Genomic DNA, 27,064 nt, shown 5'->3' with positions numbered 1-27,064 from the left:
TGTAAAGCCTTTGACACTGTTTCCCACAGCATTCTTCTGGAGAAACTCCATGGCTTGGACAGGTGTACACTTTGCTGGGTTGAAAACTGGTTGGATGGCTGAGCCCAAAGAGTTGTGGTGAATGGAGTTAAATTCTGTTGGTGGCCAGTCACAAGTGGTGTTCCCTAGGGCTCAGTATTGGGGCCGGTTCTGTTTAATATCTTTATCAATGATCTGGATGAGGGGATCGAGTGCACCCTCAGCAAATTTGCAGAAGACACCAAGCTGGGCTCAGGGGAGACCTTATTGCTTCCTAAAACTAACTGAAAGGAGACTGTAACAAAGTGGGTGTCAGCCTCTTCTCCCAAGTAGGAAGCAATAGGAGGAGAGGAAATGGCCTCAAGTTGCACTAAGGGAGGTTTAGGTTGGATATTAGGAAATATTTCTTCACTGAAAGTGTTAGCAAACACTAGAACAGGCTGCCCAGGGAAGTGGTTGAGTCACCATCCCTGGAAGTATTAAAAAAGACATGTAGATATGGTGCTTAGGGACATGGTTTAGTGGTGGACTTGGCAGTGTTAGGTTAATGGTTGGATTCGATGGTCTTAAAGGTCTTTTCCAGCGTAAATGATTCTATGATTCTATACTTGAGACTAGACTTAGTCCTACCAAGCTTTACATGCAAACAGTTACTCAAATCAGTTCAAAACAGAACTAGGGATTAAGCTACCAGCTGAGCACTGTAGAAAATCAGGAGTGTGCGGGCTCATTCCTTGGGCTCATTTACATAGTGGTATACACATACTCAGCAGTTCCTAGGTTGGACTTTATGAACAGTTCAGAGAAGCTCAATGCAGAAAAGATAGGTGCTTATACAGGGCTTATTCCCCAATTCAGTCTGTTCCTTTAGGGCAGCAGGCTTCGGGGGCCAGGACTACTTAGTTTTACATTGTACTTGGGGAAGTCTTTCTACTGCTATTTCATTTGTAGCAAAAATCCATACTCAGTTATTGCAATAACCACAGCAACCCCTTTTTTCTTCTTCTTCCATTTTTTCACTGCATACCATTTGCTTTTCTCTACACCAACTCCTCCTTGTAAATACAGTTACTATTATTATTCAGTGTTTTCTGAGACCAATGCCTCAGCAATCATATGCTTTTCAGTGTCCTCTCCCTTTGATTGCCTTAGATAAATGCTAAGGACTCCACTGTGGCTTTTTGGTGTCTGCCTTCTTCCCAGCACAGGTTGTTTTTCTCCCACGTTTGTTTATGAAGATTTGAATTTATTCAGAAGTGTCTGCCAGTCACAGAATATTCATATACAGTTCAACTGCTCTAATGTGTTTTAGACCCAGGTGAGGTAAATTAAACAAGAGTAAGAACAAAATGAGAAAGAGAAGCATCCAGTTTATTGGCAGCCCACATCTTGGTTACTACTTATCCATTCCTTATGGTGTGGCAAAGGGGCAACACTGCAGAAACTTCTCTGCTTTCTCTCTCTATTAGTCAGGTATGAGGTGTACTTTTGTGAGGATTATAGGTCAAGAGAAAGTCAAGAGTTTTTTTTCTGCTTAACATGGTGGTCATAGCTATACTAATTCACCTAAGTCAATTGAAATCATCTAGTAAAAAAATAGTTATGTGTAAGATGGAGTCAGATAAACTAACAAATCTTTGTTTCATCAGTTTGACTTACCAAGGCAAATTTCCAAATCAAACAGAATTAACTTGAATAAATTTTAACCTGAATGATAGGGTTTGTACCTATTGAATTAAAATTTATCTATCCCATGCATTTTAACGGTGATGTAAATCCACAAATTTCTTTTTTTGTTGTCCATAATTCCTCTCTTCCACCTCTTATAGAATTGATTTCTAAACACAGATTTTCATGACCTTTTTTTTATAATGTATAGCAAGAATCACAGATATTCTCTAGAAGAGTGTTTCAGGATCTAACTTCTAGACCTGAGAATGCTTCTTATCAGCCCTTGAAGCTATCAGGTAATTAGAACTCCCACTCAAAATGTGTCATGGACATGGAGGGGTGTGGAAGGAGAGGTGTACCCTGACCACATTCTTTATGCTATAACTGAAAGCATTTCCCAGTCCCTGATATTGGTGCTGGGGCCAGGCTGGATCTGGGTAAATATCTTAGGCAATATTTGGCAGGCCCCAAATTTGATTTCTGGTGTATTCTGCTTTCCATAAAGGAAGTCCAGGCATGCAAAGGTGTGCAAGAAGGATGCTTGGACTTGCTGCTAGTCTGAGCAATCTGCTATGTCATATAACAAAATGTCATCTGTCCCCCCCCATCCCTGCCTGTTCCTTCTGGGGGTCCAAGATAGAAGAGCGGCAGGTGTGCCCCCCCTCCGTGACACAAAAGGCTGTCATTCCCCCTCCGCCCTGGGGTCTGTCAGGCTGTTGCCACCGGCTGTTTACCCTCTTTAGCCTTCTTTGTACGTATTCTGCATATTGTCATTTGTTTCCCTTGCTTTGAAATCACACAAAACTTCTAAGTGTGACCTTTCTTCTCTGCAGTAGCTGTGAACTCCCACTTCATTTATTTGTAATCCAGTTGTTTTACTTCTTTTTCAAAGAACATTTAATAGAAGAAAGCTGCAGTGAGAGCTCATACTACTTTGAAGTTTTGCTTTAGTAAGATACACATCTCTGATTTATTAGCACAATTTACAATTATATTGTAAGTAATTAAAGTAAAAAATCACTTGTCAAAATAAATGAGCACAGTATATTTTGTGTGGAAGCAACCTTGATGGTTAATTGCATTTACATCCTTAGTCATTCACAAAAAAAATCGGTAGTATGCAATGAGTCTTGTAAGTATTACTGTGAAGTAGAAAATTTTTATTCTGCTGGACTGTTTTACTAAGGGTAGTCAGAGTTCCATTTTATTATACTGTCTTTCAAGAAGCAATTAGAAAGTTCCAATTCTACACATTTTCAAATGAAACATTATGAAAAACTGAAACGTATTTTGAAAACATCTCCTGATTACTTTGCCCTGGACTTACATAGTACCAATTTGTAGGAGAACATAAAAATCAAGCCTGATTGCCTTCAGGCACAAAAATAATCTGTGTATAAAGGGAGAGTAGTGAATGTCATGTAATCTCAACTTTAGAGAGCCTTTTCACCCTGTTTCTTGTATGCAAGTTGGTACATTACAGTCTGGATGGGCAGACAACTAGACAGGTAAAAACTGTTGCTGTGACTAATGGGTCATGCTCTGCCTGGAGGCTGGTAACAAGAGCAAGGGTGTGTACTGGGATGTGTCCTGTTTAACATCTTCACCAGTGACCTGGAGGAGGTGACACTGTGCACTTTCATCACGTTCACAGGTGGCACCAAATTGTGAGGGATGCAGCAGCTAAACTGGAGCACAGGGCAGCCATCCAAAGTGACCTTGACAGGCTGGAGGAATGGGCCAGCTGGAACCTCATGAAATCCGAAAAAGGACAAATACAAAGTCCTGCCCCTGGGAAGGAAGCAACAAACCCAGGACACCGAGTTTGTCTAGTTCAGAGAAAAGGAGACTAAGCGGCGACCTCATTGCTCTCCACAGCTTCCTGAGGAGGGGAAGGGGAGAAGGAGGTGCTGAGCTCTTCTCCCTGGTACCCAGTGACTGCACATTGATGGCTTATGTCTAATTTTATATCCACCAGTACTCCCAAGCCCTTCTCCGCAGGGCTGCTCTGAATCCATTCATCCCCCAGTCTGTACTGGCACTGATGATTGCCCCAACCCAGGTGCAGGAACTTTCACTTGGCCTTGTTGAACTTCATGAGGTTTGCATGGGCCCACTCCTCAAGTTTGTCTAGGTCCCTCTCAAGTGCATCAAGTGCACCACTGAGCTTGGTGTCATCCACATTATGTATTCCTCTGTAACTGAAATTTTTGTATCAGTCTCTGTGCTATTAATGTAGTGTAGTTATACTTCTTGAAGTTTTTCAAAGTTATCTCTAGGTTTAAATAACACAAATTCTTTATATTGAGTCAAAATTTGCAGAATCATTATTCATTCTTTTTCTGAATCAATAATACATTCTATAGATAGTATCAGCCACACTACAGAATGCCATACGCGTGATTGCTATATTTTTGCCTTCCTGTTTTGTGTTTCTTACCTTTTCCTCTTATTTTCTAATCTATGGCAATACTTCTTATAACTTTTAGCATAGTTTCCTTGTTTCTTTAAAAACCAAAATCAACACAACCCTGCAAGGACCTGTTGAAGGCATTTTGAATGGCTAGATGCATTTTATCACCTGTTTATTCTCTATCCAAAATTTTTATGACACATCCAAATAACTCCAGAAAATTGGAAGGAAATATATGACACTTGTCCATGGTTTTACTCATTTCTTTAATTCCATTCCAATTGTTTCTTCAGCTCCTGACGGCAAGATTAAAATCATTTGAGTTAAAAACATAGACTTGTCACCCGACACTATGGGGACAGACAAGTTCTTTTGGGGATCCTTGGCAGAATGATAATGGTACTAAGTTGTACTTACAGTTAAATTGTTCTTTTTTAACAGAATTTTATGATTAGCATAGCACAGAATTTTATGATCAGAATAGCATAGGTTTTTTTATAAGCAGAATCAGTGTAGAACAATTTTAGAAGTGGCGTAGCACAGAGTTTTATAGCACAGCTTAGCTTACAGTTCTTAATCACCTGGACCCTCCACAGATTGGGTCAAATCTTAGTATTTGGCCTGCCGTATCAATAAAACAGTCAAAATCTAGACTGAAACCATGAAATAGAACATGAGTCTCTCACTCAATCCTCAGAAGAAGCACACGATGGTGAAGGGATCACTGACTTCCAGGTGAATCATGGGGTTTGCCATCCAGCAGCAGTTCTGGTCCAAGTCCCACTTAGGACTTGTAACTACTTGGTTTTATAGACAGTGCTCTGTGTGCTGTTACGTTTCCCTGTTCTGTGACAGTGTCATCACTACCTGTTTTGCCAGGTGCCTGGGATCTTCAAGACCGGTAAGCAGGGAAGCAGCAGTTCAGCTAGCCCAGTATTTTGTCTACAGGAATAGCAATGGGAGAGGCCATGAAGAGAAGGCAGAAGAGCTTGGCTGTTTCCTGAAGACCCTTACCATCTCCCCAAACCCACAGTAGTTGTACTGGGGTTCTAAGAAGGTACACCCCTTGCTGTTCCTTCTGGTATCTGCTGATGGCCTACTGTTAATTAATTTGTCTAATACCATTTTGAACCTACTGGTATTGTCTCCTATGACAGCATTCTCACAGAAGTTCATTACCTGTTCTGCAAAGAGGTATTTTCTTTTATATATTTTAAATCTGTTGTCAGTTTATTTGCCACATTCATAAGTTTTTAAAGCTTGACTAAATCCCTCGGCTTTCTCTTCTCTAAAGTGAATCTTAATTGTTCTAATGTCTCATTCTAAAGGCAGCTGCTCCATCTCCTATATCATCTTAGTTGCTCTTCTCTGTACCTTTTCTGAATCTACTGTATCCTCCCTCAGATGCAAAGACCAGAACTGTGCAGTTTTTAAGAAGTCAACACAACAAGGTTTTATACAGCAGCAAAATTATGACCTCCGTTGTATTCACTTTGCTTTTCCTGATGATGTCAAGCATTTTGTTAGCTTTTTTTGGCAGGTGTTGCACATTGAGCCAATGATTTCAGAGGGCTAACAACAATGACTCTGAGCCCCATTTGCCTCCGAGTGCTAGCATTTTTACCACTGTGTGTATATACATATAATTCTAAGATAATATTTATTCCCTAAAACCATTACTTTTAGGTGATCTTCTGTAACTTCCCAGGCATGTCCAGTTATGATGATCTTCAGCTTCTGAAATAGTTTGCACGCTTTTTGGGTGAAAAAACCCTAAAGCTGTTCTTTTTTTAATAAGAACTGTTGTACACTTTTGGATTCTCTCCACAACTGATTTAACACATTAAGGAAAGGAATATTTTCCAATTTTTTTTTATTTTTTACAGTGATACAGAGAATTATCCTCTTTTATCAAGCCACTTCACAGTTAGAGTCCAGGAACCCTCATCACATTCCCAAATGGTTGCTCCAAAATTAGTTTTTTTTTCTAGGATACATCCTGACACAGTCACTTTTCCTTTACTTCTCTATGCCTAAGAAACCTGTGATCTCTGGTTATTTGCTGTCTTTTTTGCCCTTCATGGTTCATTTCCTGGAACAAAATTCTGTTATGAAATCTGACTTTGAGTTTAAGCTGTTGCTATCCAAGAGATAATGTTGAGAAAGAATATTGAATCTTGCTTGTTCTATAGATAGTAATTTGACCTGGAAAACTGCCAAGATAAAAGGAAAGAAAACCAAAAGCTAATCACTTAAATCTAATGAGACTGCTAGGCTTACTTGTTTTGCAATTTTTTTTTCCCCCTTTTTAACCAGTGAACAGGTTATATAGTGCTACCAGCATCTTTTTATGCATTATGTATTTTATTCTGTTACAAAAGTCTCAAATACTTTTCATCCTTCTGAACATTTGTTCATTTCTGTATACACCTGTTGCATTAAAGCATAATGAAATTTGGCAGAAAATACCCCCCCTTGCATTCCATCTTGTCTTCAGATATCAGAGGGGCTGGGCGCAGCTAGGCTTAGATTCTGGGTGATGCTCAGTTCAGCACTGTAAATGCAGTCGTGTTCAATATATTGAACTATCATGATTACGGATACACTAATAGCATGCTGTACTTTCAATTTAGTCGCATTCAGTGAACTAGAACGGCCAGACTTAAGAAGTTTTGTGGCATTCAACAAACTATCATGGCTGGATTTTAATGAATAGTGCAGTTTATTAAAGCAACAGGAGTACAGGTTCTTTTGGATTGATGATGATAAATACACCGTCTGCAAAGCACTTGCAAATAATAATACAGTCAACTACAAGCATACTAAATTATGGAAAAACTCTATAGAAATTTCTAAGTTTCCTGGGGAAGCACTCGGTATAACTGAGTGTTCGAATCTCACCCAATAAGTGTCCCTAGGGGGGGAAGAGAGGTTCAGCCCATCAGCTGACAGCGATATCCTTCAGACTTCTCTATGATGTTATCTTCCTTAGCATCCCTCCTCTCTTAAGCCCTTTTATATTATTTTTTTTTAGGTGGAGCTTGAGTGACTCTAGTCATACATGCCTTTACTATGACTGGTGTAAAATCTCCTTGCTTTACTTTTAAAGGTACATGCTAGAGAAAATTCAGAGTGCATGCTCAGTTGAGGGGTAGTTGCACCTTGGATGTGGGTAGCTTTTGGGATGGAGGTGTGTTTTGGTGTTATAATGAGATTATAATGAGCAAAGTTCACCCAGAGAACATGATTTAGCGTGTCACTACTCCAGAACTGTGCACTTACGATATAAATCAGAAGTAAGACAATAGCATTGACAGAACTCCATTGTTTCACCTCCTTGCTTCAGTAGACTCAATGTAGGGACCTTCTATTCTTGTTCCTACCTTATTCCTTATCCTTGCGAGGATATCACAGAGCCTGGCCATGGTGTCTCCACTCTGCTCCACCCTCCATGTTGCTTCTCTTAGGGTCAGCATACCAAGCTCTCTTGATGTTGCTAATATATAAGGTTGCAGGTTACGTGGCTTAGGGAATTATTAGGGAACAGATTCTTTGCATATCCACTGCATTCCACTCTGGAGGTTTACCTCCCCTTAAGAGGGGGAGGGAACATATGGATAAGTCACTTCCAGTAATCATTCCACAACACCTATGTAAACAGTTGCAGTTCTACCTCTTGACTTTAAATAACATAGAACAGAGTTTGCAAACAAGCAAAAGTATGTTTTTAACAGCTTTACTCTCTTTTTCTTTTTTTGCCATTGTCTTATTTGCTTACTTCCTGATTTTTTGTTTCTTTGTTTCAGATTTAAATATGTATTTTTGCTAAACTTCTTTAATTGCAACAGAGCCCCTATACGTATGATTGAATCCTAAACTTGTAGGAATGAAGTTTTCTTCAGTAACTAGTAATCTGCAAACTGGTACATACTGTAGAGGTTTACATACTGTGTTTCTCTACAAACTTACTATGCATATGTAGTTTTTCAGGGAAGACCTCTACCAGACTAACTTCAGGAAATCGAGGGAGAATAAGACTACAGTTCACCTGGTACCTATTCAAGAAGGTGCTGCATAAGGTACCTAAGTACTATAAATAGAAGTAGCCTTCATGAAACCAGTGACTAGTTCTGTAGGTGGTTAGGTCTTTCAGCAGATAAGACAAGCAATGAAAGACTTGAAGACCCTGATACCAAATGGCAACAATTTGTTCTCATCCATATTGTTAACAATTAGCTCCCTCTACAGACAGATCTTCTTGAAAAGAGGCATCTGGAGCAACCCAAAACAGAAACAGGGAGTGAGCTAAAAATCAAATGTGGCGATCATTGGATTGTCTTGTTTATGCTGCCATTCCTAACATTTAAATACTAGTACATTTCTGGATATGGGCCCTCCCTAAGGCAGTGCTTGCATCTATGTTAGCAAAGGCCCGGGACTGTTCCAGAAGGCAGCATGAATGCAGCCACCCTGGGGGAGGAAAGAAAAGGAGTTTGTTTATTCATGTGGATGGGAGCTGTACGGTACTACCTCCTCTCTGGGCTAAAGATTAGACCATGAACTATTGTATTTAATGGTGCCTTGATGAAGTTCATAGCCAGCTACATTTCTGACAGAAAATTCACATATACTACAAAATCTTCATGTCCTGAAATCTGATACACATAAGAAAAAATCAAGAAGAATTTGCAAACTTAGTATACAGCTACTTTTCCCTAGCTTGGATATCTTCTGGTAACAAGTTCAGAAAAGTGAGAATAATAGTTTAGGGAAAATACATAATTTATATCAGTCAGTGTATGGGAATCTTTGTCTACTTGGCTTTAAGTAGAGTGAGGCAAAATTTTTCTTCACCTTCGGATTTGGCACGTCAACACTTTCTTGCTGTCATTATACACTGAGGTGAGCTTAAACCACCTATGTTCTTCTAGCTGGGCGCTAGAATTGAAAGTCTGTGTTTTTTTCCTCTGATATGGCATTGATATTTATGTGCTTGTCATATTTGGTTCTGTTGTTGAGGTGACATATGTAAACTTACATGTGAACTTTGTCCCCTTGTATATTTTTTTTTAATCTTTGTATGTGGAAGAGGGAATGAAAGAAGAATAAATATTATGTTTATTAGACTTCTGGTTTTAAGAACCCTGTTCTTTTTAGTATCCCATGTACCTTAGTCTAATTTACACAATAGTGTTTACAACTTGTTTACTTAAGTTTCAGGGTAAGGCACAAATTCTCCAATATTAGAAGAAATCATTCTAGACAGTTAAGTGAACATGTGAATTCCAACTTCAATTTTAGTATGACCTACCTTTTCCTGCATTAATTTGATCTACTGTTTTCTATGTTAGCATTTTAGTCAGCTATGTTGTTTCTCTTTTTTCTTAGTTTTTAGACATATTTTAGTTTATTCTTTTACTTCTTTAGCCTCAGACTAAAGCTCCTTTTCTTTTGAAAGTTATTCGAACTTGTGGACATATCTCCCCTTGCCTCCCCTTCATTTCTCTTCCCTTAATGGAAAGTTCACTTTATCCTTTTGTTTTCCTGTGTAAGGAGAGAGTACATGTCTTTATTTCCTTCTCCTCTCTGCTAAAAGTGTCAGTAAATCTGTCCTCTACTGAGTATCTTGCCTCGTGAAAGACTTAAAAAATTATAATTCTATTCTGCTCCTCAAGTCACTTCTCCCTTAGTAAAAGAGGGGTTTTCCTTGTAGAATTAACTATGTGATAAATGGACTTTTGGAGTGCTAAGTCTTGTTTGAGAGTTTTCTTACAGCTTCATTCTCAAATTCTTTCTGGATTGTTTTTTTTATTACTAGCTATTCCAATTAGTGCATCTCCTTTTTACATATATCCAGTTAGTGCATTCTGTTGATGGCATGAAACTCTTAACAAATTTTTATGCCTATTATGACTATTTCTGTTTGCTTTTTTCCTGTGGTATTTTTGTAAATTGTATGTTCTTCAATTTGTCATTTCACTATGAAATTTCTTCACATACTCCCTAACTAGGGATTTTTTCATTACTTTTAGCCCCAGGTTTGATCCATTTTACCTCTACTATCTATGTAACATTTCATCCACTCTTGGTATATCTGTTTCTGCCACTGCAGTGTCTCATTTATCTATGTCCAGCTTGAAATGGGAGTATATATCCTTTATCTTTTTAAACCAATTGCTGCATTTTATAGTGAGGTTTATCTTCTAAGGTTTAAATATATAATTTTACTCCTATTTTTCCACATTAACTATGTCTCTAAAAATAAATTAAATATGTGACTCAATGGATGGCATAGAAAAGCCCAAATCTGTAGTAATACAAACTCTTTTACTTTCTGAAACAGGTGGGCAAATTGAAACTGTCTACTGGGAATGATGCCTGGCCATGATCATAATTCTTGGTCCATAACGAGGAATTTTTGGAGAGACTGGTAATCATCATAGGCCAAAAGCATACCCGGGACCATTTTAACAAATAGCAGTAGAGTTGATTGAATTCCAGCGCATGGGTATATTTTCTTCCACTGTGTAATGGAATAGCATGAACATAGCCATTGTGTACATTGTATTTGCATTATAATGCAATGTTTTGGGTTTTATTTTGTTTTGTTTTGTTTTGGTTTTTGGAGATTTTGGAGATGGGGGGGTGTTTCATTGTGGTTTGTGGGATTTTTTAATAAGTTATTATTAAGTTAACAGATATTTCTTAACCTTTTTTGATAGCCCCACTATATGTAGCTCCACAATTTGGTTGACTGATTAGTCTGTGAAGTGTCAATTTTAGTTACGCACCTCCTGTTTAACCTGCACACTGCCCAACCTAAATATTGGCAATTTTTAGTTCTCTATTATGTCCAGAATTTCAATATGTTGTTCATCTTTCATCAGGTGAATGAGTTAGAGTAATTTCCTTCAGTGTGTTTTCCAAGGCCTACACTCAGCTTCCCTAGCTACAGGTGGCTAAATGAAATCTAATGTAATTAAGAGCCTAAAATCCCATAGTATTCTATTGACATATAAAACTCTGGACAACGATACTGTTGCAGTGCTTAAGGCTAAGAATTCAGATGATTACAGTGCAAATTCCTATTTTATAGAATAGAAACTTGAAGTTTAAGTAAATGTTAGGAATAAAACTGTCTTTGAGATTTGCCTTACAAATCTATTGAACCTATTGTATAGGTACATGTATAGTAAGGGGGGAAATGAAGCTGACCTATTTAAAGAATAGTGTCTATAACAGGCCTGTGATAGAAGGTCTTCTCTTCAAGAACTGCTCCATTTGACAACATCACCTATTCTGCTTTAAGCCAACCTCAGTGGAGACCAGTGCAGCAAAGCAGAAAAATAGGTACATGACTATCCTTCCCAATCCATCAGATTATTCCAATTGCTTTCAATTGTCTCAATCTTTGGTAAAGTATGTAAATTGTTGTCTCAGTCCTGAAAAATAGCAAGTGTGATCCCCTTACATGACCCTGCTAGGAAGAGAGAATGGTCCATCTTCCTCACCTCTGCTCACCCACTGTAAAACTGAAAAAGAATAAAGCAGTCCAGAGAGGAGAGAGGTCAGTGCAGGAGGTTCACAGTGATATTGGTCAAACTCTTCTGCCCAGAATTTGTCTAGATTCTATACCAAGCACTCAGTTGTCTTAAAGGAACAGAAAAAAACATATGACTAGGGGGTTTGGGTTGTTTTCCTCTACTTAATATGCAAAAAAATTGAAAGAGGTAAAGTGGAACTAATCAAATTAAATCATCTGTTACAGATAATATCCTTGGGAATTAAGCAATCAAGACTACTTTTAAACTACCGCTGAAATTATCAGTGCCAGTAATTTCATTATACATACCTAATAAATGCCTCATAAGAAGTGTAGAAGAATTCCAACAGAACTCTTAGGTACCTAAGATAATATCTTAGTGGTAAGAGCACATGCTGGGAAAAATGGTTTTTGTTTAATGTGTGAGTATTTCTATAAAGTCAACTGAAAAATAAGACACAGCAGAGAAAGAACTGGAAGATATACACAGAAGATGAAACTGAGGTTTCTGGATAGTTAAATAAAAGTTGGTTTTGCTGCTAATATATATTTATTTTTATATATATAATTATATCTAGTGTGTGTATATATGTATTGTGTACCACATAAACATTCATATGACATATTTGGTGAGTAAAAGAGACTGCCAACAGTGTTCCAACCACACTACCTTCTGGCTGGCTTAAAGTAATAGCTTAACAGACCATGTGTAGAGAGAGCACCATGCCCATCATTCATCCTTAGAAAAAAATGAAATTAAGTAAAAAGATATAATGGAGAGAAAGGCAAGTTTCATCTGTATTGGCTTTGTGTGGCAAGGTTTTGGTAGCGGGGGGGTTACAGGGGTGGCTTCTGTAAGAAGCTGCTGGAAGCTTCCCCCATGTCCGACAGAGCCCATACCAGCCAGCTCTAAGAAGGACCCACCTCTGGCCAAGGCCGAGCCAATCAGCAATAGTGGTAACGCCTCTGTGATAACATTTTTAAGAAGGGAAAAAAAGTTGCTGGGACAGACAGAAATGGCAGCCAGAGAGAGAGTGAGAACATGTAAGAGAAACAGCCCTGCAGACCCCCAGGTCAGTGAAGAAGGAGGGGGAGGAGATGCTCCAGGAGCCAGAGCAGAAGTTCCCCTGCAGCCCATGGTGAAGACCATGGTGAGGCAGGCTGTCCCCCTGCAGCCCAGGGAGGTCCACGGTGGAGCAGATCTCCACCTGCAGCCCGGGGAGGACCCCACGCCGGAGCAGGTGGGTTCCCGAAGGAGGCTGTGACCCCGTGGGAAGCCTGTGCTGGAGCAGGCTCCTGGCAGGACCTGCAGATCTGTGGAGAGAGGAGCCCACAGAGTTCTGGTGGGACTTGTGACCCCACAGGAGATCCATGCTGGAGTAGTCTGTGCCTGAAGGACTGCACGTCATGGAAGGGACCCACGCTGGAGCAGTTCGTGAAGAACTGCAGCCCATGGGAGGGACCCTATGTTGGAGCAGGGGAAGAGTGTGATGAGTCCTGCCCCTGAGGAGGATGAACTGGCAGATAATGTGTGATGAACTGACCATAAACCCCATCCCCATCCCCCTGTGCCACTTGGGGGTAGGTAGAGGATCTTGGAGTGAAGTTGTGCCCGGGAAGAAGGGAGGGGTGGAGGGAAGGTGTTTTGAGATTTGGTTTTATTTCTCATTACCCTACTCTGGTTGATTTGTAATAAACTGAGTTAATTTTCCCCAAGTTGAGTCTGTTTTGCCCGTGGCAGTAATTGGTGAGTGATCTCTCCCATCCTTATCTCGACCCACAAGCCCTTTGTTATATTTTCTCTCCCCTGTCCAGCTGAGGAGGGGGGAGTAGTAGAACAGCTTTGGTGGGCACCTGGCATCCAGCCAGGGTCAACCCACCACAGCATCCCTGGAAGAAATACCCCTCTCCTTGTTAGGTGAGATAATTTTTGGATACCAGCAAATATCAGAAAACAACCACCAAAAAAACCCTGACAAAAAGCCCCACTATTGTGTTCCCTTATTTTATGCTTTTAAGAAAAATATAAGTTAAGGATAATTCAATAGCAGCAGCAAACAAAAAGTAGTTAAAAGAGAAAAAAATTCTGAAATCTTTTCTTTGCAATAGACATGGAGCTTCCTAGCAGCTGCACTAGCTACAACAAAGGATTGCAACAAATAACAATGCCTTTGGTGTGTTGTTCTCCTATTGAGTACAGAAGTGTCAGAAAGCTTGAAAGAGTGTTTAGGAAGTCTTGACAATTTAGTAAGGTTAAAGAAAACAATCTGGCAGAAACAAGTAAATCTTTGTGGTATGGTTTCTTTGTGCTTGTTGCTAAAAGCAGCATATCAAGGGGTAAAAGGGCACTGTAAATAACATGGAGGAGAACTCTAGCTCTCAATCATAGCATCCAGCTACATTTTAAGTATTGTAACTGGTTCTGAAAGAGAGAAGTGTGACACATCTTAAGCTGCTGGTACTCTTCTGTCAAGTGCAAGGAAAATAGAATGAACAAGAAGAAACAACAGCCAAAATTGCTATTCAAATTGTTTTTTATCATCCTCTGAAATATATTCCAGCATGATAGCAAAATGAAAGTGTTTAAGTAGTTCTAAGCTGAGATGTATTTCAAATTTTTTTATCATAAATAAAGACTAAGGAATTGTAATACCTATCTAGACATATTTTAATGGAAAAATGTGATTGTTTAAATTATTCCTTTGGGTACCTGGAGCCTATTTTCAATGCATTGATTTTTCTGATTGAACTAGTGAAACAGTATTTTTAAAGATTCAAATTGCATTCTTTTATCAGGAAGTTATCACCTTTTCTGTCCAGTCATTTAGTTTTTAGCCTGGCTACCAACTTCCTACCTACTATTTTACCACTGTAGACAGAATTTTTACCCAGAGTTTTGGGATTCAAACAAGAATAAGTCTGGAAATGCAATAACTTCAAATTTAATACTATGGCTAAAACTAATTTCTAGCAGAAAAGGATGGAAATTTTTTTTCTATGTCTATATACATCTAAAAGTATATGTGTATGTATTTACAAACATTTTATAGATATAAATCCACATCCTAAATGTAATTTTTAATTTATTACCCTGTAGGCCTTTTATAGGAGCTGCACTAGTGGAACATACCATGAAAACAGGAGATGATGTTCAGTTATACTAAGTAATACTGTTATACCAAATGTACTTTAAGAAGATCTAAAATGGTGCAAACCTGTCTTGTCAGATTGGGGTTAAATGTCACCAGTATAAATGAGAATCAGACAACTCAGCCCTCAAAGTTTCTATGCAAATTTGTGTAGAAGAACAGGCTAGATTATTACTAAGGAAGAAACTAAGCAAAACAAAAAGCTTATCTTTAAAATGAACCTATTTTATGAGGACTCTCAACTAACCATCTGATGTTTGAGTGGGGGTTACAGGACTGAGAGTAAGAGAGATTGAATTCTTTCCTCAATGCCTATAGTTGGGGAAGGATTTTGCTTACTTAGTCCCTTGGAAATCTTACAGCAGTTGGAAAAAAATTCACTATTAGCAACAGATACTAAGCTCTGACAAAATTTTATTAACGAATTAATTTGTAATTATTTATTTGTACTCTCTGCTAACCAGTTACATTTTGTGCTTTGCTGACAAATCACAAATATCTTTCCAGTCATAAAGGATTCCAGAGAAAAAGCTGTGCCTGTGGTCTTCAGAGCTCTACAGACCCCAGCAAACAGGTCTTGGATCTGTGACAAACTGACCTATTCGGAAGAAAGGGCACCATGATGCAGAACTCCAGAACAAGTAAAAAACATTCAGCTCTAAAGCAGCAAGTTTTGTGATTTTGTGGAAGGCTTCTTATATAAAGTAAAAAAAAAATAAAAAAAAAAAAAAAGAACAGCACCTTTAAAGTTCACTTTATATTCTGGCCTGTATCTTATAATTTTCACAGGTACTGTACTGTCCAAAGGAAAGAACTGAACACTGGGTTACTAAGCTATGGGACAAGAGGAATGTATCTGTTGATCAGTTTCTCTATTAAACAGAAAAGTTTATTATAATCACAGATGGCTGGACAATTCTTAGAATTTGGCAGGGGGTACTTAAAAAATAAGCATAGGATTTGCCTAACTCACTGGTCTGTCATGTCTGAGGTATTGCCTCTGCAAATGGAAATTTCTTGACTCAAAGCAAGAATAAAAAATTAATTAATAGGATGCACCTACACAAATCAGCAACATTGTACCCACTATTGTCCTCTTGGATGAGCGGTTTTATATAAGGAACGGGAATTTATTACTGCAGTTGGAGCATGCTGTTATTATCAGCTGCCAAAATACCAGCAGATTACAGCTCCGTCTTTTGTCTCCTCCAGGAGATCAGCAGGGCTGTTGCACAAATGCAGAGCCAGCAATAAAGTGGGGATAATCTAGTTCTGAATATGAAACATGCAGGAAATATTTGTAAAGATCTATGCTTGCCTCTAGGCTGCATTTTTAAAGTAACAAGTTGGTTGTGGCAGATTTATGTAGGTAAGTGCATCAGCCTATTTCTGCTAAATGTTGAGGAATGTGACTTCTGTGATTTCAGGCAGAAGTGGCTACTGCAGTCACTTTATTCTTTCTTCCCACATGGCTGATCTCTTACAACACTCATTCATCACCATCATGAAGATGCAGCTTGTATCCAGGACCTTTCTTGGATAACCAGCACTGAAGCAGAAAAGAACATTTTGTACCACAGAAAACCTGAGATATAGCATTAAAATGAAATTTAGGTTTTAAAATAATAATGGTTAGAGTTGCAGCAATTTGGGAGCATATGACTGATGGTAACTACATCACTTGCAGTAACTGTGGTAATAGAGTGATGGTTCTCTGCACTGCGGCTATAAACAGCAGAAAATCCTCTTACCCTGTGAACCAAGAAAACATGGCTCCTGTAGCAACTGCTGCTTACTGGGAAAAATGAGAGTATGCCATTAGCTCTACTGAAACAGTCTGATTATGCTTTGGTGAGAATCAGAACAGTCTATATATTTTGCTGGCCAGAGAGCTGCAAATGTGGAAGGCCAGTGCTCACTTGCATGCATGTAGAATGAGATTTAGACATGTGGAGTGGTGAGTACTATGAGTTGAAAACATAAAAGCAACTACTTATAGCATCCATGCAAATTTCATCCTCATAACAACATGAGTTTTGAGGATTAAAAATTAAATATTTCATTGGAATATTAATTTTTTAAGTCATTGATGAGTTAATTTGCCTGAAATGCTAATTATCTGGAATGTGGAAGTAAAATTAGGTCTTTTAGTCATTGTCAAAGTTACTGAATTTAGTTAAATTGTTGTCAATAAGTATTTAATGCATAACTTTTTTGCTTGTTTCTATGAGAACATTTTATTTGTTTCATACATCTATAACGAAAGAGAGTTAATGAGGTATTCATTAATACTTTGACTGAGTTTACTGCTTTATTATTAGGCATTCTATATTATGAGTAAAGTTAGGAATATTCCAAGTATTTTTTATGAAGCCTACTAGCAACTTAGCCTGCCAATATTATATCGAGGTTAAAGATTCTAAACCACAGTTTTCAACAGTAAAGATCAATATCTCCACTAACATATTTAGTTAGTTAATTAGTTTATTTATACATACAGATTTTTATATACCATTATATAAATATATATGTATATAATTATACAGAGCTTTTTCAGTTTTAATAATAGCACATTCCCACTTTCAAGTAGATGTGAGAATAAACAATACTTTTATGTCCTGTGAGCACATTGCATCTTGGAGTGGAAAATCACTTCTCTAAGAAGGTGTGTACAATTTTGAAATACAGTTGAATAAGTACATTACTGAATGCTTTTCTCATCTTAACAAAGAACATTTGCTGATTATCAGGGTTTCCTGTAGCACCCATGGCACTAAAAAGCCAACACAAAAGTGTCTGTCTTTTAGAATCTTTGAGACCTATCGGCAGGTTTATCAAATGGTGGAGTCTTGGAAAGGAAATAGGAGAGCCTTCCCAGCCATAAACATAATGTACATGGGCTGGCTGGACCACTGAAGAAGTACCAGTACACTGTTTCCTACTGTAATCCTCCATCTCTACTGCACTTCAGTCAGGCACAACACATCACATATCGCATCACATCACATCAAATCACCGCGTACAAACTCTGCAAGCAAGACATGCATAACTTAAAAGTACAACCTGATCATTTATTGGCTAATACAAACATTAAATATCTAAGACTAATCAGATACTAGGTTAAGCATTAATATTGTCAGCACCCTTAATAAAACACTGATGAGTCTTTGCTAACCAGGCAAGTATCAGTCAGGTGGGAAAAGGTTGGCCTCTGTTGCTCCTTGCAATAGACTGATCCTTGATGTTACCGAGTTGCTGTTTTCTGCCTTCCTGTTTTTTATTTGTTTGTTTCTTTAGGGTTGGTGGCTGGTTGGTTTGTTGGTTTGGGTGGGTTTTTTGGGGGAGGGGGTGGAGCTTTAAGATTTTATAACCTTTCATATCAGTGTTTTCCCTCTAGAAATTCTGAGCTACTAAAGATTCATGTCTCAACAGTATTACCTCTCTCTGCAATGTTATTTTCCTTATCTTGGATGACTCCAGTCTACAGAATTTTTCACAACTTAGTAAATTTTTCAGAGGTTTGAGCCCAAGTTAAGCAGCTAAGGTGTGTCAAAACTATCCTTGGATCATAGACAGCAAGCTTGTAGGAGGATTTCACTATGGAGTGTGTCTTGTAAAAATACTCATTGAATTCCAATAAAAATTAATGTAATAGTCCTACTCAAGGATATCCAAGGTCTTTTTCTCACTGTGTATCTCATTTGATTAGCTTTTCTTGCTTTTCAAAATAAGAGAAATATTATCAAGACTAAAATTTATTAGATACTTTTTTCTGCAAATCTATATACTACAAATGTGGACCTGTCCATTTATAGGCACATTAGGTATAGTTTGTTTTCTTGAGAAAAATTTGATCTGAGAAGGTGATCAATCTGATTTCTTTCTCTTTCTTTCTCTCTCTCTTTCTCTCTTTCTCTCTCTCTTTCTCTCTTTCTCCTTTTTTTTTCTCTTTCTCTGAATGGAGAGGGATAAAGGAAGTATGAAACATGAGTTCAGTTGTTTAAATTTCAGTGCTACTTAGAATGAAAGTAATGATTTCCAGGAAAATCACATTTCTTACAGAGACACAGCCATGCTTCTCAAACACTGATCAACATAAGTAGAATTTGTGACATGTGTGACTATCTGCCCCCAAAATATTAAAAATAGGTCTCTGCTATTAGAATTATTGATGAGATAAAATAAAATAAAATAAAATAAAATTACTCTTAATTGCCATATGACTCTTTCCAAGTGTTTTCCTGGGAAAACTGATAAAAATTAAGATGAAGTTTTAAGTTGATCTCTCTCCCTCCGTTGTTATTTGAGTACCTATCTTCAAAGAGACATAGCCTAAAAATATCAGAAGCCTTTCTCTACCTTCAGGGAAGAATAACATCTCAGGGTTTGGTTTTTTTGAGAGAGGGAGAGAGAGACAGTGAGAGACTAGATCTATAGATGAGATGTCAATAGAAGCATTAAAATAACATAAATGCCACAATAAGATTGATGAAGAATGTATTCCTCTACTTGGGATGTAAGTAGTAAAGTAAAAGTGGTAACATTCTACTTGAAGAAAAATATGAGAGTTGTCTCTTTTTTTTCTATTAGAAGGTCCAATATAGATTCTGGCTGGAACTAACAGTCTCATTAACAAAACGATCATGCAGATCCTGAAGGAGATACTGGATACAACATCACTGACACAACTCTTCCACTCTTGCTCAGTACTGGCAGAAGAACAGGATCAGTTTTTCCTCCCATATTTTTTTTTAAAATACAGTTATTGTCACAAGATAGTTTTTGTTGAGTTACAGGCAATTAGCTTCTCAGTTGTTTTGAGAATTTACACATTATTATTCAAATTATGAATATCCCTTATTTCTGCACATGAAGACAAAGAAAAATGTATTTTTAAAAAGTGTTAAAATATTGAAACATGCTAGAGTATTAATATTATTCTGCCTGATAGATTCTTGGCTTCTGTTTCTTAAAGATTCACATATTAAATTTATTTTTGTTTTGATGATCTGAGGCTACTTTACCCATTAATAAAAAAACCAAACAAACCCCAAAACCCAAACCTTTCAAACTTGAGTTTCAAAATATAGAACCTAATGATTTTGAAAACTTACTTTGAAAATTGAATCTACAGTTCTTGCCTTCTTTCTTTTTATTTGGGACCTTGTCAAACTAAGGACAGAAGACATTAATAAAGGTACACCAAACTCCATTTGTAGAGCACTAGTTTATGTCAGCAGGCTTTCCTCTGCCATAGTGTTGAAAAAATAAAATTCCTGTTGACCTGCCCCCCTGTATTTCTAGTCACTGTTAAAGAATGTACTAAAGTGTTTTGGGGAATCAGAGAAGAGTAGGACTAGCAAAGGGGATTAGCCATAAAATCAAAAACATTATAAAATGTAGAGATGGTGGATGCATTTTCTGTTCTGCTGAGCCAGCATTTCAGAATGTCTGTTCTGTTGTTGGCACAGACCAGTAATGTAATCGGAAAGACAGTTTTGAAATTTTGAAATATCACTCACTCCAGCCTTGGTCATCAACAGGTCTATTTATATAATAAAATTTTTACTGAATTTATTTTTTTGTATAAGCATTACTTTGTGTGATTGATATCTATGCACTCAGAAATGAAAATGCTACGAAATAGTATGCGTAACTTTTAATTCTCCTCAAACGTTTCCATTAAGCAAGCAGACATTATAAGCCCCTGAATCAGTTATATAATTAAAAAATCTTCTCTGGACATTAACTTTTACTTGTGCAGAATACACAATGTGTCTTGCCTAGAGTGATTATAATGCCCTTCCAAGTTGCTTTAGAAATTCAGTTATTGAGAAACTGCATAAATTTATGAACTATGTCTATTTTTTTAGCAGAAGCTTTTATTTAAAACCTTAATTTTAGTGTCAATTGTGAATAGTATTAAAAGAACTGTGAAACATCAGAAAAATGTAATGATGAGAAGGTTTATGTATGAGAAAACCAAATTATAGTATATTAAAAAATTCCAAAACTGTCATTAGGAACTTGTTCTTGCATCAACTCCATGTAGATTATTTGCTTGTACAAATTCCAGTGGTTTTGCTTCACTGTTTAAGGTCATTAATCTTTTATAGCTATCACCCAGGCATGAAATAAGGTAAAAAAGGCTTTCAATAAATGCAATTATAGCTTAAACAAATGCTGCTGAAAACAGTGTGATTCTTTCTACTGATTTCAATAGCCTTAGGATCAGACCTTAACCAATACTTGTGCTTAAATGTAATGATTTGTCCCAGTTTTGTTCTTCTGGAAGTAGAAAGAATAAATTAAAATAATTCTAGTCCAAAATACATAATAATCCTTCTATTTGAATTAAGTAAATTCAATTAAATCACTTTTACCTGAGTTAGCTCTACTAAGTCTTTTGCGACCAGGTTTACTGCAGGGAAAAGCATCTCATTTCACATGTTTAACTCAAATCAGGACAGATGTAGTTTATTCATCTGTCCATCATGACATATAATGAGCCAGCAATCAAGGAACCATACATTGAGGATTACTATCAGCAATCCAATAGATAAAGCACAATCCTAGACACTTACAAAATGTTAATAAATACATACACTTTTGTGAACACCCTTTAATATTGAACACCCTTCAATAACTAATCCTGAAATATTCTACTCTTTCCTTGCCCCCTCCCTGCCCCCCATGCTTTGTGGATGCACCCACACCTATCTCTGCATAGAAAGTGGCATCATAAACCCCAGAGGTGAAGAGGTTACTGAAAACAGAGCTCCTGCTCATGCCTCCCATGTCTCTGAAGACTGGACTCGCCTACTTTTTGTACTAGTTCAGGGGTATGGAGAGCTTTGATTTAGGCTCAGCCTACAATAGGATTGAACAAAATGGCACATTTTCTGCAAAATGCAGAACATTTTTTCCAAAAGTAGTATTGATTATTTTAGCAAGTGCGTATACCCTAGAAATAAACAGTCAATGAAGTTTAAATATAAAGTTTAAGCTAAAGTTTAAATATATTTCACTGTCACTACAAAAAAAGTGTCAGATTGTGTCTGTAACAGTTTCTGAGAAGCAAAATGTTCACAAATATATGGAAACGGAGTAGATATTGAAGAAAAAGTAAAAGCTGTTCTGGTATTAAAATGAAAAATAAAAATGAAAAATGTTCTTTTTTTATGTGTGCTTTGACCTGCTTTATGCAGCCAAAATAAGTATAAAATCTTTTCTTGACATAAAAAGTCTGTTATTAAATTTATATAAATAATTATTTATAATGTGAGTCATAAAGTAGGTGTTCATAGCAGTTTGAGAAATCTCTTTTTTTCTTGAATACTTATGAAAATAAATGATAGAGTTGATTTCTGCAAAAAATGCAGGGTTTGTATGTATTTCTAATACAGTTAATATCTAAAATTTATTTTTAGAAGCCTGAAAAGGATAATCTGAAAGAGTTCTGTAATAGAAACTGACAACTCAAGCACACGTTATAAAAATTAAGACCTTCAGGTGATTTTGAAGGGAGAAAAGAGCAGAAGACACAGATTAAAGGAAAAAGAAAAAAAAAGAAGGAAGGGGAACACCTCACAGGACTTGACTGTGTGCACTTCCAAATAAACTGTAGTAAGGCATATGGTTCTGTCAATTTAGGGTTACTCCACTGTTGAAGAGGTGTTAGAGTAGCATACTGAATCTTGTGCTATTGGTATATTTTTATATACCTAAGGTTTTAATAATAATATTTTGGCAATCTTTAAATTCTAAAAATTCTTTGCTGTAGAAAACCTCATGGTTTACACCCATGAAAGCTGCCTTGATTTCAAATATATGAGATCTGAAAAGTTACAAAACCAAACCAAGATAGCTCTTCAGGTGTTTTATGCATCAAAATGCTACAATTTTGAGATTAGGAATGGATGAGTTCTCCACTAAATTCTCATTTTCAAATGGCATTAAGTCAACTAATTTTTAGATCACAGGACCATAGAATAGTATAGTTTGAAAGCATGAGTCCTTATTTTCAGGTATATAAATGCAGCTGTGCTCTCCTAACTCAAGCCTAAGCAAAGGCAGTGTATTCTTGACACCCCAGAACAATCTGACATCTGTTTTGTAAATAATAAACAGTACCATCATTTATGAATGTGCATCCAGATATTCTCGGGGACAGAAATTTATTTAAATTATTTTGTACTTTTTCTATGCAGATTGTTCATTTTATTTTATTATAAATATATTCATTTATTGCAATATTTCTGAAATTATTTACTAATTATTAATTAAATATTACATTAAATTCATTCAAATAAAATATTTATTCAGTTATTTATTTAATATTGTTTATATTTATTAGTTGAGTATGGCTATAGTGAATTATTTCAAATATAGTAACTGAGCATCATGAAAAGCTTTGGAGTAGCAGAAAGTAGGTAGTACAGGGACAACTTCTATCCAACTTCTGGCAGAGCAGGAAACCTCTCCCATGTATATACACCATGTCTGCCACGTAGTTTCAGACACCGTTCTATGGGAGGGAGGCAGTGTTTGTAAGGGAGCCTCCATTTTCCACAATGTCATGCCCCATGTGTTTTCATGTTGACCTGTAATTGCCTGGCAGGACCAGCTGCCTCTACCAGTGTACCCAGAAGGAAATCAGAAAAGGAAGAACACGTTCTTTTATAAGAGCTAATGAAATAATCATCGAAGTTTAAATGCGAATAGAAAGTAATTAATCAAAAATAAAGGGCAGGTTCAGCATCCCCCCCTTCTACAAGGCTGCAGAACAAACCCTGACATATCAGGGGTGGGGTGAACTTTGAGAGGGTGGAGGGGTGCCAAAAGGGGGATGGGGGCCACAGACAAATTAGAACATGCCCTAAAGGTTATGGACCCCACCTAGGAGGCCACTGAAGAGCCCTCTGGAGCAATCCCTGTCATGTGTAAGGAGGAGACCAGTCCTGTAAACTGGACTGAGAGGTCCCTGCATCTGGCTGCAGCCAGAGAGGATGCCCATGCAGTATTACTGGGGCAGACCTTGGGCTTTGCATGGTGCTGCAAGACACAGGCAGCACTGTCTGCAAAACCACCAACTTCAGAAGAACATGCACGTAAGGACATTAAGAAGAAGTCCCTAATGGATTCCCAGAAAAGCCTATGCAAACAGATGATGCATTTTGAGGTGTCACAGAGAGCGGGCTGAGGGGGGCACTCCCTTTCCCCCTGGTTGTGGGGGATCTTTCAGGACCTATGAGACCATTGTGGGGTGCAGGCTGGTGCTATAAGTGTTTCCTAACCCTTAGGGAAATGCTGCAAAGAAAAGGCAGGAGATCGAGTGTGGAGTCAAGACCATCCTGGTAGACAATGATCACTGCAAAAGCAGAAAGACATAGGGTTTGGGACAGACTACAGCCCTATTCTCTTAGAGATCACAGATACCACAAAAATACCAAGCAGATCAGTAAGGACAATGGAGGTGTTGCAGAGCTGAAAGACCATGATTATTTTCAGGCACAGAGGACTAGCAGACAGAGCAGTGGTGGCTAGTGGGGACGTTAGAGCTGAGTCTTAGGCTTATAAGCTAACAAAACAGAAAAAACTTTTACAACCAAGACTGTTAATTAGGAAAGCACAATGAATGTTGCATCACTGCAAGCATCTTGTTAGCAAGGGGCCAAGGGGACCACAAGGTTTCCTAAATGCAAACTGCTTTTCTGAACCTGGTGGGCCAGTGAACACATCTCCCACTAGGGTAGACGATGACACCCTTGAAAGGAGTCCTGCCTCTGCAGCCCTTTGCAGAGCCAGTGAACTCTTAAAATGTTGGCTGTTGAATGCAATGAGGATGTTTCCCTCATTGCGTGGTGGGGCCACTTGCTGCAATTCCGAGTCCTGAGGGGTCATTTGAACGACCAATTTTACCCCCACTCTCAATGTAGCAGGGGTAGTGAAGGAGGTGGCAGATGACCCCAAGGCTTCGATGGAGGATGTTCAGCAGCAAGAATGGCCAATCCAATGATTTGGTTCCAGGCAATAAGCAAAAACCCACAGATTTCTTAATTGAGATCAGGTATCACTGAATGAAGATTATGACACATTAATTTGGGGTGTAGAGCAAACTTTTTGATTTACACCAGCTGTTTGAACTTGATGATTACACTCAGCTCCATCTTGAAGGTGCCAGCATTCATGACTTTATATTCCCTCACTATTAATTTAAACAAAATGCACTCTGCAAAATTTTTAGACTGGCTCAGTAGTCTCCTGTAAAGTAAAGGAAAGTTGCGTTTTGATCAGAGTTTCTGCCTAGCTGTCATTATTGTAAAAGCCATCGGGGGTGGGGTACACACAATCCTGCATGCTTTCCCCCATTCCAAAATTACAGACAAAAAGCCGTGCTATTTAATTGATCTAAATAACAGCAACAATAATCTCTGTTTTTTTCTGGTAGTCACACAGAACTTACAGCAGTGAGGGATCTTACAAATGCAGAACAGTTAAGCAGAGCAAAAGAGCTACATGACCAACTGGGATGGTCTTTGCACAGTAAGGTCATGCTTTGTGACATCTCCTTGTTTGAGGATCTGCTACATGTTAACATACCCAACATGTGTATGTTAACATCCTCCTATCTGAGAGGCAAAAGGGTTAGGGTACCTTTTAGGCAAACAACAGTTTTAGATATGCCAAGATCTATTTTGTCCTTTTACTCAATGAACATTATTATGGTATTAAGAATGTCAGGAAGGTATTTGGGATGAGAAGCTTTTGTGAGCTCATCATGTCATATAACCATGGCTGTAGTTGTAAATATTGTTGCCACTCTGCTTATCTTGTGACTACACAGTTAACATGGGGACACAGACAAGGTTCCCCAGATGCAGGCTGTTGTGCAGGTCTGAGGAATGTTTACAGAGGTACAAGACCCTGACTATTAAAAAAACAAATTGTCTATGATTTCATGTGAAAAGTGTAGAAAAAGATCACAAACGTAAAGGCTGATCTGTAACATAAACCAGCACCTGTGTTTCATGCCTGTGAATGAAAATCCATAAGAAGGGCAGGGCTATACCATCTATGATGTGGAATGTATGCAGGAAACCAGAACACAATCCCAAAGGTTTGGGCAGTTGAAGCTAACTGTCCACAACCAATCCACTCAACAAGCCTAACAGGGTATGGAAGCAATCCAGTTTATCCTGGCTGGCTTTGGAGTCAGATCAGTCCCTCTCCCTTTTCTATTTAGCAGTATAAGAATAAGCATTGGTAATCCAAAAATAGAGGCATCCTATATATGTAGGCGCTTCTGAAAATCTTAGAGGGGGAAGATTTGACACTTGTAAATTCCCCATTCCAATAATGAAGCTTTTATATAACAAAAGCCTAGTAGATATTCACTCTGGAGACGTTTTTGATAAACTGCTCAGTCTTGCTTAATTCTTCTCCATTGAATGCATACACAATTTTAATATTCACAGCAGTGCATTTAAGTAAGATACTTCTATGTATTCTTCCATACTTCTTTGTTTTTCACATCCTTGTATTTCTGTACAGACTTTTTGCATGATGAAATCAGAGCCAGAGAGCTGTTTGTTATTTGTTTGAAGACTGTACAGGAAGCCTTTGGCAGACAGGGGAACATGGGAATTCCAGGGCTGTAAAAAGAGACCCTAGTCAGCTCCAAGAACTTAAGAAAATATGCGTCTACATCTACCTAATCTAGGCACTTGAAGTACATCTTTGCTTTAGACAACTGACATTGGGTCTGAAATGTTTAAACTAAAAGATTATAAAATTTTCTTGACTCAAATATATTATATAATCTATTTTATGTTTTTTACTTATTACTTTATATTTGATTTAAATTATGCCACAAGAAGAGATGGTCGACATCAAGCTGTGATGTTCACAGTGTTTTTCCATTCTGTCTCTTTTTTCTTTCTTTTTTTTTTTTTTCACACAAGTCTTGGTAATTGCTGTCAAAACTTTGGTTATTTGTTTTGTTGCAATACAGACAATAAATACTGGAGGAAAAAAAGGATACTGTTGACTCTTTCCATTTAGTTAACTTCTGTTAAATCTGATGAGGTTAAGTGCCATCAGACTATGATCTCTGGCACTCTTTGTAACTTAGCATGTAATTAACCTTGCTAAAAACTGGCATAAATGCAAACATTTCACCCCTGTCAATCGTTTCAGTGATCATAAAGATCTCACCTGAAGCTGTACAGAAGAATTCTGATACCTTGAGGGAGTGCATATGTAACATGG

This window comes from Haliaeetus leucocephalus, unplaced genomic scaffold, assembly GCF_000737465.1.
Source record: "Haliaeetus leucocephalus isolate CR32 unplaced genomic scaffold, Haliaeetus_leucocephalus-4.0 Scaffold61, whole genome shotgun sequence".
NCBI lineage: Eukaryota > Metazoa > Chordata > Aves > Accipitriformes > Accipitridae > Haliaeetus > Haliaeetus leucocephalus.
This window is presented reverse-complemented; position numbering follows the sequence as displayed.